The 15,624-nt window shown below is 34.4% G+C and overlaps 2 protein-coding genes across 5 annotated transcripts in view; both read left to right on the forward strand.

Moving 5' to 3' along the window:
- The window catches only part of LOC141563590 (ecto-ADP-ribosyltransferase 5-like), a 77,877-nt gene that overhangs the window by 14,267 nt on the left and 47,986 nt on the right, over positions 1-15,624 (forward strand). The window lies entirely within an intron of this gene.
- The window catches only part of LOC141563591 (ecto-ADP-ribosyltransferase 5-like), a 41,251-nt gene continuing 27,738 nt past the window's right edge, over positions 2,112-15,624 (forward strand). Inside the window, exon 1 of one of the 2 annotated variants that reach the window (XM_074304910.1) lies at positions 2,112-2,314. The gene's annotated coding sequence lies outside the window, so the exon portion shown is untranslated. The remainder of the gene's footprint in view (positions 2,315-15,624) is intronic. The other variant, XM_074304908.1, reaches the window with a different exon arrangement.

Below are 15,624 nucleotides of genomic sequence, written 5' to 3' on the forward strand. Positions count from 1 at the left end.
ATCCTAGATACAATATATGTGTGTAAAACCAAATTTCTTGTTGCACTGTAAGAATTGGATTCTGAAGGTGTAAGTAACCTGGGAAGAAAGACAATAGTGCAAACATTTTACACTCCTTTCCCAGTGTTCCTTCTCTGGGTATAGCTGTTTCTGTCCATCGTTGATCAACTGGAATTGAATTGGATCTTCTCTATGTTGAAGATATTCAATTAGAATACATTTTCATACAATATCATTGTTGAAGTGTATAGTGATCTTCTGGTTCTGCTCATTTCACTCAGCATAAGTTGACGTAATTCTCTCCAAGTCTCTCTGTATTCCTCCTGCTGGTCATTTCTTACAGAACAATAATATTCCATAACATTCATATACCATAATTTACCCAACCATTCTCCAGTTGATGGGCATCCATTCATTTTCCAGTTTCTAGCCACTACGAAAAGAGCTGCCACAAACATTTTGGCACATACAGGTCCCTTTCCCTTCTTTAGTATTTCCTTGGGATATAAGCCCAGTAGTAGCACTGCTGGATCAAAGGGTATGCACAGTTTGATAACTTTTTGGGCATAGTTCCAGATTGCTCTCCAGAATGGCTAGATTCTTTCACAACTCCACCAACAATGCATCAGTGTCCCAGTTTTTCCACATCCCCTCCAACATTCATCATTATTTTTTCCTGTCAGGTGTGTAGTGGTATCTCAGAGTTGTCTTAATTTGCATTTCTCTCATCAGTAGTGATTTGGAACACTTTTTCATATGAGTGGATATAGTTTCAATTTCATCATCTGAAAATTGTCTGTTCATATCCTTTGATCATTTATCAATTGGAAAATGGTTTGATTTCTTATAAATTAGAGTCAGTTCTTTATATATTTTGGAAATGAGGCCTTTATCAGAACCTTTAACTGTAAAAATATTTTCCCAATTTGTTACTTCCCTTCTAATCTTGTTTGCATTAGTTTTGTTTGTACAAAAGCTTTTTAATTTGAGGAAAACCAAATCTTCTATTTTGTGATCAATAATGATCTCTAGTGGAACAACCTCTTAAGGGGAGGAGAACCCAAGACAGTGCCAACAACAATCAGCCACTGGGGAAGGAGAAACGAGCAGGAAGGGACAGAAAGGTGCTAGAGGTCCCATGAGGCCAGGTTCTCCTTTCTCCACTCTCCAAAAAAAAGTGATGTTGGGCTAAAATTAAATCTGTCTCTACCCTAAATATTGTTGTTCTAGGGGTTTTAATAGATTCAAAAAAAAAAAAAAAGCAGCATTGCATTGTGTGCTTACCTTTGCCAGTGGAACTTCTATTCACCAGATGCTAGATAACCAAAAGCCCTTCACAAATAGCAAATAGAAACAAAATCCACTTATCCAAGCAAAATAACAAGCAGAAATTAAGAAGGTATACAGATGAAAGCATCTCAGAACACAGATAAGAGTGAATAAGTTCTTTAGATGGGAACAAGATGAGATCTCTGCTCCTTCAGAGAAAGGCTTCAATCTCACTCTGGGGAAAGTTTCTTTCTTTTTTTCCTTCAATTTTATTTTTATTTTCCCATCCAAATCCCTTCCCTCCCCAACCTATTGAAAAGGCAACAGATTAAGGGGAACTTTCTGGAGTCTTTATGAAAGCAAGCTAGAAATCAGGGATGTGTTGAGGAGCTGGATTTCCCCTACATGTCTGTAGCCTTCCAAAATAATCATTTTCATTCTCCCTCTCTCTCTCTCTCTCTCTCTCTCTCTCTCTCTCTCTCTCTCTCTCTCTCTCTCTCTCTCTCTCTCTCTCTCTCTCTCTCTCTGTCTCTCTCTGTCTCTCTCTCTCTCTGTCTCTCTCTCTCTCTCTCTCTCTCTCTCTCTCTCTCTGTCTCTCTCTCAACAACTCCAAACAAAAATCATCTTCCTTCTATTAGAATTCATCAATTTTTCCTAAACAAAAAACAAAAAACAAAAGGTGGAGAGTTTTCTACAGGGTAGATAATCAAAATCTTTTAAGTGTAGAAAATAAACATGATCTAAGGACAAAGAGATAAAAAGGGAAACTTTTACTTTCTTTTTACTGATCCGGGAAATTCAAGTATTTCCTCTTTCTTTAAAGCTCTCATAACTTCATCAATATTCATTCTGAAACTAAAAGTAGATGCTTAGCTTCAGTTAAAAGAATTCAAAGTCTGCCTCTGTCCTCACTCAGTGTGGGATATGGGTCATTCTAATCTCACTCTCTTCTTGCTCCTTTTTAAAAACTGATTCCTTTCTTTGTAGTGCCCTGATCACTTCTCAATATACAAAGAAGCCTAGAGGACCTTTCAATAGAAAACAGGTAAGTGAACCACACACACAAAAAAAATAATGGTTCCCACTGGCAGCATGTGCTTACAATAGCTATTATTTTTCAATAGAAATGAAGAAGTATGTTTTAACCTCAAAGATATAGAGGCAACAATAGTCATTGCATTTTAGCCATATCTAATATTCTTTATAAAATCTAAAAAAAATTATTTTCCACTTTGCTTTGATTTTCTTAATAGCATGACCTCTTATACAGGGTTTCCCAAAAGTCTTTTGATTTACCCCATATTTAGATTGCTAATACATTTGGAATGTATAATGGCACATTTTCTAAGATATAGATCCATGTTTGATTCCCACTGAATTGCCTTCCATGCTTCCAAGCAGCTTTTGTCCAAAAAAAAAGAGTTACTAACTGAGGATTCTAGCTCTTCTTGAGTTTCTCAAAAAAGAGGAGTATGTTTCTTTTCTTCTTGGTTTTGCTCACTTTGACTATCTCACTAATCAGCTTTTCCATTGTTTTTAAACTGGAAGTTTTAATAATTACTGCTTTGTAATATAACAGACCCTCTTCATTCTCATTACTTTTCTTCTTTTGTATTGTGGACTTAGTAATTAGCAAAGAAAGCATTACAATGTAAAAATGACCAAGAGTCTTATATAAGAAACTATAAACTTCTTTTATGCACAACTTGCTTTTACAAATGTACAAATATATATGTGTGTATGTATGTATGTATGCATATATATATTAAATTAAAGAACAAGGTAGTAACTGGGCTGTTCTATTTTAATGTGTCTATGTGTCTCCACTGCTTTGTTTTCTGTACATTTTTTAAAAAACTGTTTATTGGTGTTTCTTCTGATATTTATTACTACACAGTAATCCAGTAATCTACCAATCCAACCACCACTCAGTACAAGTAGAAATCATCATCTGTTGCAATAAGTGTTCATAATTCAGCAAAACAAATCAAAGCATTAGCCATGTCTGAGAATGCAAATCTCATTCTGCATCTCAAATCTAATATATTTCATCTAAGAGGTGAGAGGTATATTTTATTATCAATCTTTTGAAATCACTCTTATTTGATGCTTTGAATCAATTCCTTTTAATCTTGGATGTGAACTCTTCATTGGAGAAACTTGATAAATAGATACTCCTCACACACTTAACTGTTTGTACAAAATCCTTGTAAAAAATTATGTAATCAACATTCTCCATTTAATCTCTTATTATTTAATCATCAAATCTTTTTCTGTACATAGATCTGAAAGGTAATTTTCTTCTTGTTATTTTGTTTATGATGAGATCTTCATGTCTAGGTTATAAATCCATTTGAAATTTATGTTGGTATATGGTTCGAAGTATAGGTGTGAACTTAATTTCTATCAGACTACTTTTCAATTTTCCTATCACTTTTTCTCAAGTAGTGAGTTCCTCCTCCTGGGGCTATACTTTTACAGTTTTTAATACATATGAATATTGTATTTTGTGAAAAGCCTTTCCTACATCCATCAATAAAACTATGTTTTTGTTGCTTTCTTGATTTATGTGATTCAGTATCTTAATTGTTTTCCCAAAGTTAAACTATCCTTTTATATATATAATTTTGGCAAGTTGATCTTTTTAATACATTACTATCTTAAGACTACCATCCCAAGAAGAAAAACTAAGGAAATTCCTCAAGGTATCTCTTCCACAAATACAAAATCTGACTGACCATCAAACACAATGAGAAAAACTCTCTTACCCCATCCCCTTGTCCAGCTAAGACAGAGATATATCTCCAGATATCCTTCAGTGTTCAGCCTCATTCTGTTCCCCCACTATCTGCATCCCTCTACAATTCTTCCCATTTAAAAGAATTTCCTACATAAGACCAATTCCAATAAAGTTAACTGATAAAGAATGGAGTATAATATTGGGTTTAACATATATTTTAACATGTTTAACATATATTGAATTGCTTGCCATCTAGGGAGGGGATGGGGGGAAGGAGGAGAAAATCTGAAACCCAAGGCTATGCAAGGGGCAATGATGTCAAATTACCCATGCATATGTTTTGAAAATAAAAACATTAAAATTATTTTTTAAAATAAAACATTCAGCATATAGTAAGAAAAAAAAGAATGGAGTATAGTTCAGAGGACATTGAATTTGGAGTTTCAGAACCTAGGCTACATTCCCACTTCTGCCCTACCCATTCCCAAAGCTTTCATCTGAAAAGTGAGATTGCTGTTTTAGACATTTACCATTCTAGACATTTGTCAATTATTTAGAGCTAGAAAAATCATAACAAAATAAATCTTGAAGAGCAAATGATCAAGGATATCAAGGAAATTGATGAAAAAAATGTGAAGGAAGATATTCTAGGCATACCAGATCTCAAACAATAGCATAAAATAGTAATTTTCAAAAATAGTCTGGCACTAGCTAAAAATAAAAAAGAGTGATGGATTATTAGAAAAAATAAATACAAATTGTATAATAGTAAATTACCATAATAATTTAATATATGATAAACCCAAAGATCCAAGTTTTTGGAACAAAAACTCATTATTTGAAAAATAAACTGGAAAACAATATGACAGAAACTAGGTATAGACCAATATTTCATACTCTTTACCAGGATAAAGTCAAAATTGGTACATGATTTATACATAAAAGGTAATATTATAAACAGATTAGGAAAGCATGGAACAATTTCTCTCTAAGGAAAGAATATAGAACCAAAGAAAATAGAGAGCATAATAAAATTCAAGATTCCTTTTTATATCTATCCATGAATCTATTACATTCTATCCACTATCCACTCTCCAATCAACTGAATTACTACAAATAAAAGGACTCTTGACCTCTTTTGTGTCATGAATCCCAAGGGGGGGAAATGTTTTTAAATGGAAATAAAACATGGAAAATTACAAAGGAAACCAATTATTTTGAAATGTCATAAAAAAAATTGTTAACAAGTTCAAGGCCCCAGATTAAGAAACTTATCTCTACGATAATAATATCCCCATTTCAGTAGCTTCCCCTTGAGTGACCTCTCCTTGTGTTTTTCATGAGCTTCAGATTAAATGAAGTTTTTAAAGAGAAAATGCTTGTTCATCAATTTTGCTCATTCCAGTTATAAGTGCATTTCTTGGTAACACTTCCTCCTCTAGGGAAGCAGGCAACAAGCATTTGGCAAGCACTTATTATGGTCAGACTCTGTGCTTAGTGCTTGGGAATATAAATGAAAGTAAAAAAGAAAGACAATCCCTGTCTTCAAGGAAGCTTATCTTCTAATAGGTAAACCCATCTTCCTACTCCATTGCTAGGATGTCCTTCATCTTTGATATTCTGTTTTTAAAAGTGTAAATTCAATTGCTCTCCACTCTTCTCTTTCCTTCCTCTTGTTATGCTCTTGTTAAGCTCAGATCATCTTCACATACCATTGGGACACAATGAAGGATAGAAAAGAAAAACAATAAGTACACATCACTCTGACTCCATCCTTGTCCAAAACTATCCTGGAAATAGAATTATGTTATGTTATCTAAAAACCTAAGTTATAAATCCTACCTATCCAAGAAGGGTCCTCCTCCCTTGTCTGACATGGCCTGCACCAAATCCCTAAGCTGTAAATACCAACTTAACTTCTCTCTCCCTGCTTTCTCTTTTTGAAATAAAGATGTCAAGAGCTGAAAAATGTTAGACTTATTGCATTCTTGGCTTCTGGATCCTGCTTGAAAACTCTAATTAGCTTAAAAAAAAAGTTGACCTTAAATGTCTGCTACTTGTTCTCTCAATGGCCATCAGAAAAAGCAAGCTTTCTTGGTAAGCAAATATCTTAACTAAACCTAGAAGCATGTGAACAATGGTTTGTTTGGTTTTTTTATTGATATTTGAATCTGTTTAACTTCCTAAGTTTCACTTTTCAAAGTGAAATCTTATATCAAAGTCCTGAGCATGTCACCCCACTCCCTCTCAATAAAGCCCAGTGGCTGCCAATCACCACTATAATCAAATATAAAATCCAAAGCCCTTTGGAACCTGTGATGTAACCCACCCCAACCTGTTCTGATCTTTCCAGTCTTTTTATACCTTAAATTCCCTCCCTTTTTCACTCAATGAAAAATAAACAAACAAAAAAAAAGACTACTAGTATATGGCTATGCTTCATCCCTTAGATGCAGATTTAAATATTAGAATAATGATTATAGTAAGTACTGAATTATAGGCAAATGCTACAGGGTTTTATGGCTTAATATTTTTAGGATTTTTTGCTTTTGTTTTTAGACAGGTAGGGATTAAATTGAATCTGCTATATCACAGCTATCTAAAATTATTAATTATACAACAATTTTACATTGTCAATTTCTGTTTATAAATATAATTGGCCAAAACATTAATTTTAATAATTCTTGAGTGTATAAGAATTCATCTTATGTGTCTTTTGGTAAACTGTAGTCATGGTGTCATATCAAAATGTTTCTATCTGTTTCTGTCATATAACTAAGTGATATTTTTTCAAGATCATTATGGAAAATTGTTCGGTGTAGTTTTTACAACACTGGATTTTTAAGAATTTAATCAAGTTGTCAATAAGTAACCACTGTATTAGATAGCTCTGGTTCTGGTATCCTTTGTGAACAACCCAAAATACTGTAGTTACTCATCTAGCTAAGAAATCTTTCTTTGTAATTTTTATTTATTTTATTTTATTTTTATTTACTACCTTACTACTTAAATACATTACAAGAAGATCATGACATTACTCAACCTCCCTCTCAGCTCCCTCCCAAAAAAAGAAAAAGCTAGAATTGTTCCCTAAAAAAGAAATCAAAATTATCTTTATGGGATTCAATATGTGGAGTACATGGGAAGAGCCTGGCATATAGTGCCTTAATGGTTTGTGGGTTCAGTTTTATTGAAGGTCAAATCACATCTTCTTAGTATGTAGTAAGGAACTCTATAGACAGTATTGCAAATGTAAAGAACAAGGCCTATACATATAAGATAATACCCATTGAGGCCTACCTGAGCATAATAAGGCTTTTACTTAACTAAATATTTAACTTTGTTAAATTTAACTTGTTTAAATTTAGGATTATGAAGGACAAAAAAAAACTTCAGGATGAGTATCTCTTTCCTAAGTGTGGAATCAAGAAAATTAAGGTTGAATTTCACCTTCCGACTTTTCAAATACCACAGAATTGATTTTACAAATATAAATTTAAATGAGCTGAAGAACTAAATGAAAAACCAGTTCAGTATCTTTGCTAAGAAAATCCCAAATGGCATCCCAAGGATCTGATAAAACTATGTGAGACATAGTTTCTGAGTAACTAATTATTGTGTTAATCATGGTAGCAGATAATTAGTAAAATGGGTCAGTGCCACTCTCAAATGCCATCATGCAACCCATTCAATGATTGTATGCCCTTGGAAGTGTTGATATTTCTGAAGGTAGAAATCAACTCTGATTGGTTAATCTTCAGAGAATGAAGATTATAATCAGAAATGGACCAATTTAATGAGAAGGGGATGATTCTGATTATATGATTTATATTATATGATTTCTTTCCAGACCACTCCCAACCTTGGTCAATATTTCCCCAACCCAAGCCTGAGGAAAAAAAAAACAATGAAACCTGAAATTACATTAAATTAAATTCTTAGATTAAATTATTTGTAAATTTCTCTACTTAGGTAGGGCAACAACTCCACCTGGACAAAATGGTCTAAGTGGAGTAAATTTTGAGGCAAGGACAGAGATTTCCTAATCCTAGCTATCCACAATAATTGATTATTTAATAATCATTTCTCTAAACTGAAATGGCTCAACAACCAAAAATTTAAATGCTGGTGATGATTTCTTTTTGCTTCAAGAAAGAATTTACCAGTAAATCTAAACATTTTACTCTTAACCTTGCTTAGTAGTTAAACTGGTTTATTAATAATTCCTTTAGGTAAACTCTGATACATAAAAGTAGTACCAAAGTATTTACTAGTGTTTGCTTATCAAATACAGGGATTTTTGATGCTAGATGATGGCAAAAATATGTATAGATATGATAATCTTATAGGTCAATATAGTAGCAGAAACTACATTTCTAATGGGATCTGTCCTATTAGGTTAACTTTTTAATTCATGTCTGCATTTGAAATACTAAAATTGATACAGTTTAATATAGATAAAATTCATAAAAGAAGAGATTGCATATTTCAAAAGTGGTACTCATAAAAAGGGAGAAAGTGTTATTTAGGAAATGAAATATTTTATATATAGTCTGGCCTCATTTTCAAAATCATTAAATTCCTCGGTTTGTGGTTTTTATACTCACCTAAGGCATTTTCAGTTACATTCTTGTAATACCTAGAACAATTAGACATTTCTTATTTGGTTTAATTTAAAATATTTTAATAATGTATATCACATCCAAATCTATAATTGTTTCTGAAATTGATATTAGCAAGATTCTGAAAATCTATTTAAAACCCTACTCTAGTCCCTTTTCTATATATAGCATTTACAGTACTTAGGATTCTATTATATATAAAATCATTTAACAAAAAAAGTTTATTGACTATGAAATTAATATCAAATATCCTACTTATCTTTTTTTTCTTGAAAAGAAACTTTACCCCCTTTTGCTGAAAGTCCATATTTTTTAATTGATGGTCAAGTTGAATTTTGCTGGATTATTTTAGCAATCATTCAATCAACAAACATTTATTAAGTGACTACAGTGTTACAGGCACTGGGAATACAAACACAAAACTGACATCAAGAAACTTACATTCTTACCCAGGAGAGACAGAGAGACAGAGAGAGAGACAGAGGGGAAGAGAAAGAGAGGGACAAAGAGAAACAAAGATACAGAGACAGAAACAGAGAAACAAAGAGACAGGCAAAGACAGAGAAACAGAGACTGAGAAAAAGAACATATGTGTCTGTTTTCATATACTTATATTTATGTAGATGGAAAATTGATACAGAATATTTGGAGAGGAGAGCATCTACAACTGAAGAAAGAGCAGGACCCATTTCATTTAGAAGGCAGTACTTAAACTGAGTCTATTTTTTTTAAGGACCAAAGTAAAAAAAGTGAAGATGAGGTTTGTAGAAGTTGTCATTTTCTCTTGATTCTGCCACAGCTGGCCAGGATTGCAGATACCCCAATTCACAGGCTGTCCTTCCAGGAAGACCAGTAAGCCTTCCAATCTATGCCAGAGTAGGACCTTCTGGTCATCTCACAGCACATCCCTTCCCTGACCATTCTGAATGTAATGGCTATCTTCTTCCCTCTGTGAATGGAAATGGCCAGTTTTCCCATTCTCACTAAGATGTGTGACTGTGCAAAATCTCTCTGGTCAATTCCAGACCTTGTGTGTGGTAAACAGAGCTTCTTTCCGGGTTCTGGAGCACAGCATGATTGCCCAAATTGATGGCCTTTGCATCCTACCCATTCATATGCTATCAGGGTGATAATAAGCTCATTGACCAGGTCCACATTCACACAGTTTTCCTTTTAAGTAGATGGAATCCTTAGGTTGTCTCTGAAGTCCCATGATGGCAGAGACAATAGTCATCCTGAAGTTATAGACTAAGGCCATTTTGAGCCTTCCCATCAGGATGCATTCTGATTTACCAAAACTGAACATAAAAGGCAGTCACCTCAATTTCTTCCATTTCAATCTTATTTGCTCCCATTCTTCCAGGTTGAAGAAGACCCTCTTCACTATCCCTTTTAAATTGACTACTTAGATATATCCATTAGATGACAACAGTCATCTCTGATATAGGATCTATTCATCAGGTTTTCAGAAATACCTTTATGGTTTTCCCCACCCAGGGTCTATACATAAATGTCTAGGAACTGTCCAGGAAGTCCCACCCCCTGCAAACATGAAGATCACATCTAGTGACCTCCCCTAGGGGCAACATCCACAGCAAGGATACAGCAGTCAGTTAGTCTTCTCTTGTTAGCCTGGGACACTCCTGTGGGCTGGGCATCCTTTAGTTCATTCTTAAAGGAAAATAGGCATACCAATAGATTCTGGGGAGGAGAGGTGAGGAAATTCATGATACTGAGCACATATAAAAAACACAAAAATGAGATAAGAAATAGCTTATGCAAAGGTACAGAGGTGAGAAATAGAGGCATGGGTTAGAAATAATAAAAAGACCAGTTTCATTAAACAGTAGACTGCATGAAGGGAAAAAATCTATAACAAGTTTTCAAAAGTAGGTTGGAGCTGGGATGTGAAGGGTTTTAAATGGCAAATAGAAGTATTACTATTTCATACTAAAGACAATATGGAGCCACTGGAGTTTATTCCACTTTACAAACATCTCAATTTATTCTCATAACATCCCTGGGAAGTAGGTGATATTATTTCTCCTATTTTACAAATGAGAAAACTGGGAGCTATAAAGGTTAAGTGACATTCCCAGTGTCACACATCTAGTAATTATGTGAGGCAAGATTTGATCCCAGGTCTTCTTGATTCCAAGTAAAAGAAATTATTACTTCTTTCTTATATTAATAGCCAATTAATATGGCAGGGAGGTAGGGGAAAGAAGTTTTTCCTTTCAATTTTGTCATTCATACTCCAATCTCTCGAGGGCATTTCTGATCCTACCCAAAGAATTCATTCCCCCCTCCAAAAAATCTAGGTGGAAATTTTACTTCAACAATGTTCATTGTTGGGGGCAGCTAGATGGAGCAGTGGATAGAGCACCAGCTTTGAATTCAGGAGGACCCAAGTTCAAATCTGATCTCAGACACTTAACACTTCCTAGCTGTGTGACTCTGAGCAACCCCAGCCTCAAAAAAAAAAAAAAAAAAAACCACCAATGTTCATTGTTCAATGACTAGATGGAGGATAGATTCTTTTGTATACATTGTCCTACATGGGAGTGGTCTGGTTTGTGATGAATCTCTCTTTGTCCTTGAGTGACATGATCATTACATTAAAGTAAACCAATGTCTCATTCTGATATTCATTCTCTCAGTAATTTCCACCTTTCAGGAATACTCACTCTTCTTATAATATATAAGCATTGAGTGGCCTCTATGATTAATCTTTATTTTATGAGAGAAAGTCAAATCATCATAATGTTAATTATCTGCTAACATAATTACTAAAATTGATTATTGATTACACAGATTTTTCATATGTCACACAAGTCCAGCTTTCAATATACTGCACCACCTAATTTCCTAATGTTTGGAAAGTAACAATAGTAATTTTTTTTAAAAATTGGTAGCTTTGAAGTGGGGCAAGATTTATGAATAGATTGTTATTGAGTTTTGAAGTACTATATGTTCCAGTTTATTTTTTCTCATTGTATCTCTAAGGTGACTTCTATCTTTTTTGTGATCCTGTGTCTTATAATCTTAAATGATATGTACTCTTCTTGGCTTATTAAAGGATGCATACAGGATATATGAAGAAATGTTTGATGTTAAAATTCTAGTGCTTTGACAGTAACATATCTAGATGCATTGAATTTGAGGTTTTCCATTGGGCAATCAATGGATTTACAACCTCATTTTTTGTTTCACTTTTTTTTGGGTAATCTTGTATAAATTTCTGAAGGTTAAAGTTATTTTTTTAATTTCATCATTTGTTTTGGGAAGATCAGTCTTTCTCAGATTGCACTGGTACAATCTATATTCAAGATCAGTTGCCTTGGTTTGTAGAATTCTCAGTTCCTCCAATTTGTCTTTTTCTTTTGTTCTGAAATTTTTCCACCTATACTTTTCTCGAATTCCAAACCTGATCCATTTTTCAGAAAAATTATTGTTTTAGAGAGATTTTCCATTATTTCTTCTAAATGTTATTTTTTTATTCTCCTTTGACTCCTTCAATATTGATCTTCATTCCTTCTATTAATTATTTGTTGATCTTCAATACTCTGGAATTTCTTACAGTTGTTCCATTATTGTTTCTGAGGTTCTCCTTATCACAAAATTGTCTTTATATGGAGTCTAATTTTTTTTTATTTCAACTCACTTTCATTTTGCAGAATATATTCATTGTATGATTATTTCTTTTATTTTGTTTATTTTTTAATCTTCAATGTTTCTGTTTTTCCTTGAAGCTTACCTTAAAATTGACTGCCTCTTATTCTATCTCTTTTGTCATTTTTATTCAGTGAGTCAGAAAGCATTTGTTAAACACTTACTATGTAACAAGCATTGTGTTAATGCTGTGGATGCAAAGAAAATCAATAGGCAGTCCTAGACCTATAAAAGTTCTCAGTCTAATGGGGAAGACAATATGAAAGTTATTACATACAAATAAGCCATTTACAGAATAAATCTAAAGAGGAAGAAGTACATTTCAGGCTTAGGAGAAAGCTAGAGAAAATGCCTAGAGCTGAAAGATGGAGTGTTTTGTCCATAAAACAGCCAGTGTTCACTGGATCAAAGAGTATATAGTGAGGAATAGATTGTAAAAAGACTCAAAAAGTAAAAGGGGGCTAGGTTATGATGTGTATTGTGATGTGTATATAGACTGTATATGTATATGATGTGTATGTAGATTTTATGTATGAGTTTGATGTGTATGTGTATGATGTATATGTATATTTTGTGAATGATCCTGGAGGCAATAGGGAGACACATATTTATTGAGACATATTCAGACCTTCACCTTATTAAAATTTCTTTGGCTGCTGAGTGAAAGATGGATTAGAGTTTGGAGAGATATAAAACAAACCCACCAGCATAATATAGCAATAGTCTAGGACTGAGGTAATGAAGGCCTACAACAAAGTAATGTTAATATTAAAGGAGAAAAGGTCATGCAAAGGTGAAATAGGTAGGATTTGGTGACCTATTGAATGTGAAAGGTCAAGAAGTAATGGGGGAAATTAAAGATGACACTTTGGTTGTGAAATTGGAAGGTTGGGAGTATGGTATTACCCTCAATAATAGGGAAAGTAGTAGATGGGGAAGGATTTGGGGAAAAGAAACTGATTTCCATTTTGGACTTGAGTTTAAGATGCCATCACTACATAACAGTTCAAAATGTATACTAGAGATTTCAAACTAGAAATAAGCCAAGATATTAGGATGTGATAGGTAATTTTAAAATCATGATCATAGAGATATAGTTAAATCTATGGAAGCTGATGAGATCACTAAACGAAGTAGTGTAGAAAGAGAATAAAAGGCCTAGACAAAAGCCTGGTTTGTAGAATGATGGAACATTCATGGTTCATGGTGACATGAAAGAGTAACTAACAAAGGAGACAGAAAAAAAGTCAAATAGAACCAGGAGAGAGTGATGTCCCAAAAACCTAGGAAGAAGAGTGTATCAAGAAAGGAAGATTGATCAGCAGTGTGAGAGACTGTAGAGAAGTTAAGGAAAATGAGGGTTAAGAAAAGACCTTTCGATTTGTTTAATAAAAAACCACAGCTAACTTGGAAGAGCATATTTTCAGTTGAATAATTAGCTTGGAAACTATATTGTAGAAAATTAAAGAATATGAAGAGGGGAAGTAGTGGTATAATCACAAGATGCTTAGCCACAAAATGAAAGAGAAATATGGAACAAGAATTAGCAGCGCTTGAAAGATCAAGTGAGGGGTTTTTGAGGATGTGAAAAACATGAGCATGTTTGTAGCAGTAGGAAAGAAGCTACTAGACAGTGACAGATTGAAGATAAGTGATTGAGTAGGGATGATAGAAAGGGCAATCTGCTGAAGCAACAGAATGGAATGTGATCACTTGCATAAGGGTTGATTGGATTTGGCAAGGAGAAGGATCATTTCTTTACTTGTGAGAAGGAGAAAAAAGAAGTGACAAAAGTCATCTGAGTGATAGGAGATGAGGAGAGGAAAAGAGGGTGTTTATAACAAATGACCTCAATTTCTTGAGTAAAATATGAGACAAAGTTCTCAACTGAGAGGGTGGAGAAAGTGGGAGCTTTGAGAGATTTGAGGAAGGATGAAAAGGTTTAGAAGAACCACTATATGAAATGGGATAGTGAGTTGATGAGGGTAGCATAGTAGAATCGTCTTTCAGCAATGAGGGTCCCATTGAGGCTCTATAACATAAAGTTGTAGAGGACCCAATCAGAATGGTTTCATGATTTTCTTCATCATTATTCAGCAATGAGGGTGTAAGAGAGAAGACGAAGTTATGGTGTGAGTGATCCATGGTTAAAGATTATCAGGGCACAACTGATGATATGATATTAGGAAAAAATACTGATGTGAGTGATCTAAGGCTAAAGATTATCAGGGCACAACTGATGATATGATAATAGGAAAAGATACTCAAGAGAAAAGGACTGTGCAGAATTTTACTAGTTCACCAACGGGTCAAATTGAGAAAAGGAGGAAGGTGTGGCTAGTGCAGAGGTTCCTACATGGTTGCTTGAACTGAAATTATATGTGGACATCAATCAAAGGCTAACTTCCATAGACTATAATACTCAATACAATACCTGTCCATCCAAAAACTTGCATTCATGTGGAAAGTGGAAAATAAAGCAAGTAGTAATGTAGAAAATATATGCAAAGCATTTTAAAGGTGGTATAAACAACTTGAGTCAGAAAAATGTTTCACTCATGAGCAGGTACTTGAAACAAGCTAAGGAATTCAAGAAGTAAAGTTTATTTCAAGTATAAGATGCAGCCTGAAAAACAATGTAGGAAATACATGAAATAAGTCTTTTTGTCTAGAAGGAAAAGTGGATGAAATTGAGTCAAAATGATGAGGGCATAGCCCCTTTTAAGATTCCTTTCCTGATTTCCAACTTCCTTTGGGAGTGATCTTTGATTACAAGATCTGGTCAAAACCAGCCTTGTGTATTCCTAGGGGAAAGATCCGTATCTGAGCCAGTTTGGGCTGTACCCAGTCCCCCACCTGATCTGAGCTGGCTTGGGTTTTCAGCCCCCATTCTAATGATCTGCTCAGATAGTCTAACCCCCACCTGGTGGGTTCTGGCCTTCAAAAAATCAACCTGGGCTCCACCCATATGCCCCTTCAAGGAGATACAACAGCCAAAGTGAAATCATCCCTTGGTGGAGAATTGAAAGATGCCAGCAACCATGCTTTGCATCAGAGACTCTCCGTCCCGCCACTTATGGTGTATTTCCTCCTCTATTTAATGCCTTTTACTAACCAGACTTTAACCTCGCTTCCAAACCCTGCAATAAACATCTTTTTACCCATCTAGGTTTTCAGCCTGTAAATTCATTTACAGGGGACTCTCACCGCCAGTAGACCTGATTTAACTTTGTATCCTTGCACCGAATCCTAAGGGGTTGCAGGGGAGCTCCATGTGACTCCCTGTACCCCAATCCTGCCACTAGACTTCTATTAGTCCTA

This window comes from Sminthopsis crassicaudata, chromosome 3 (genome assembly GCF_048593235.1).
Source record: "Sminthopsis crassicaudata isolate SCR6 chromosome 3, ASM4859323v1, whole genome shotgun sequence".
In the NCBI taxonomy this organism is placed as follows: domain Eukaryota; kingdom Metazoa; phylum Chordata; class Mammalia; order Dasyuromorphia; family Dasyuridae; genus Sminthopsis; species Sminthopsis crassicaudata.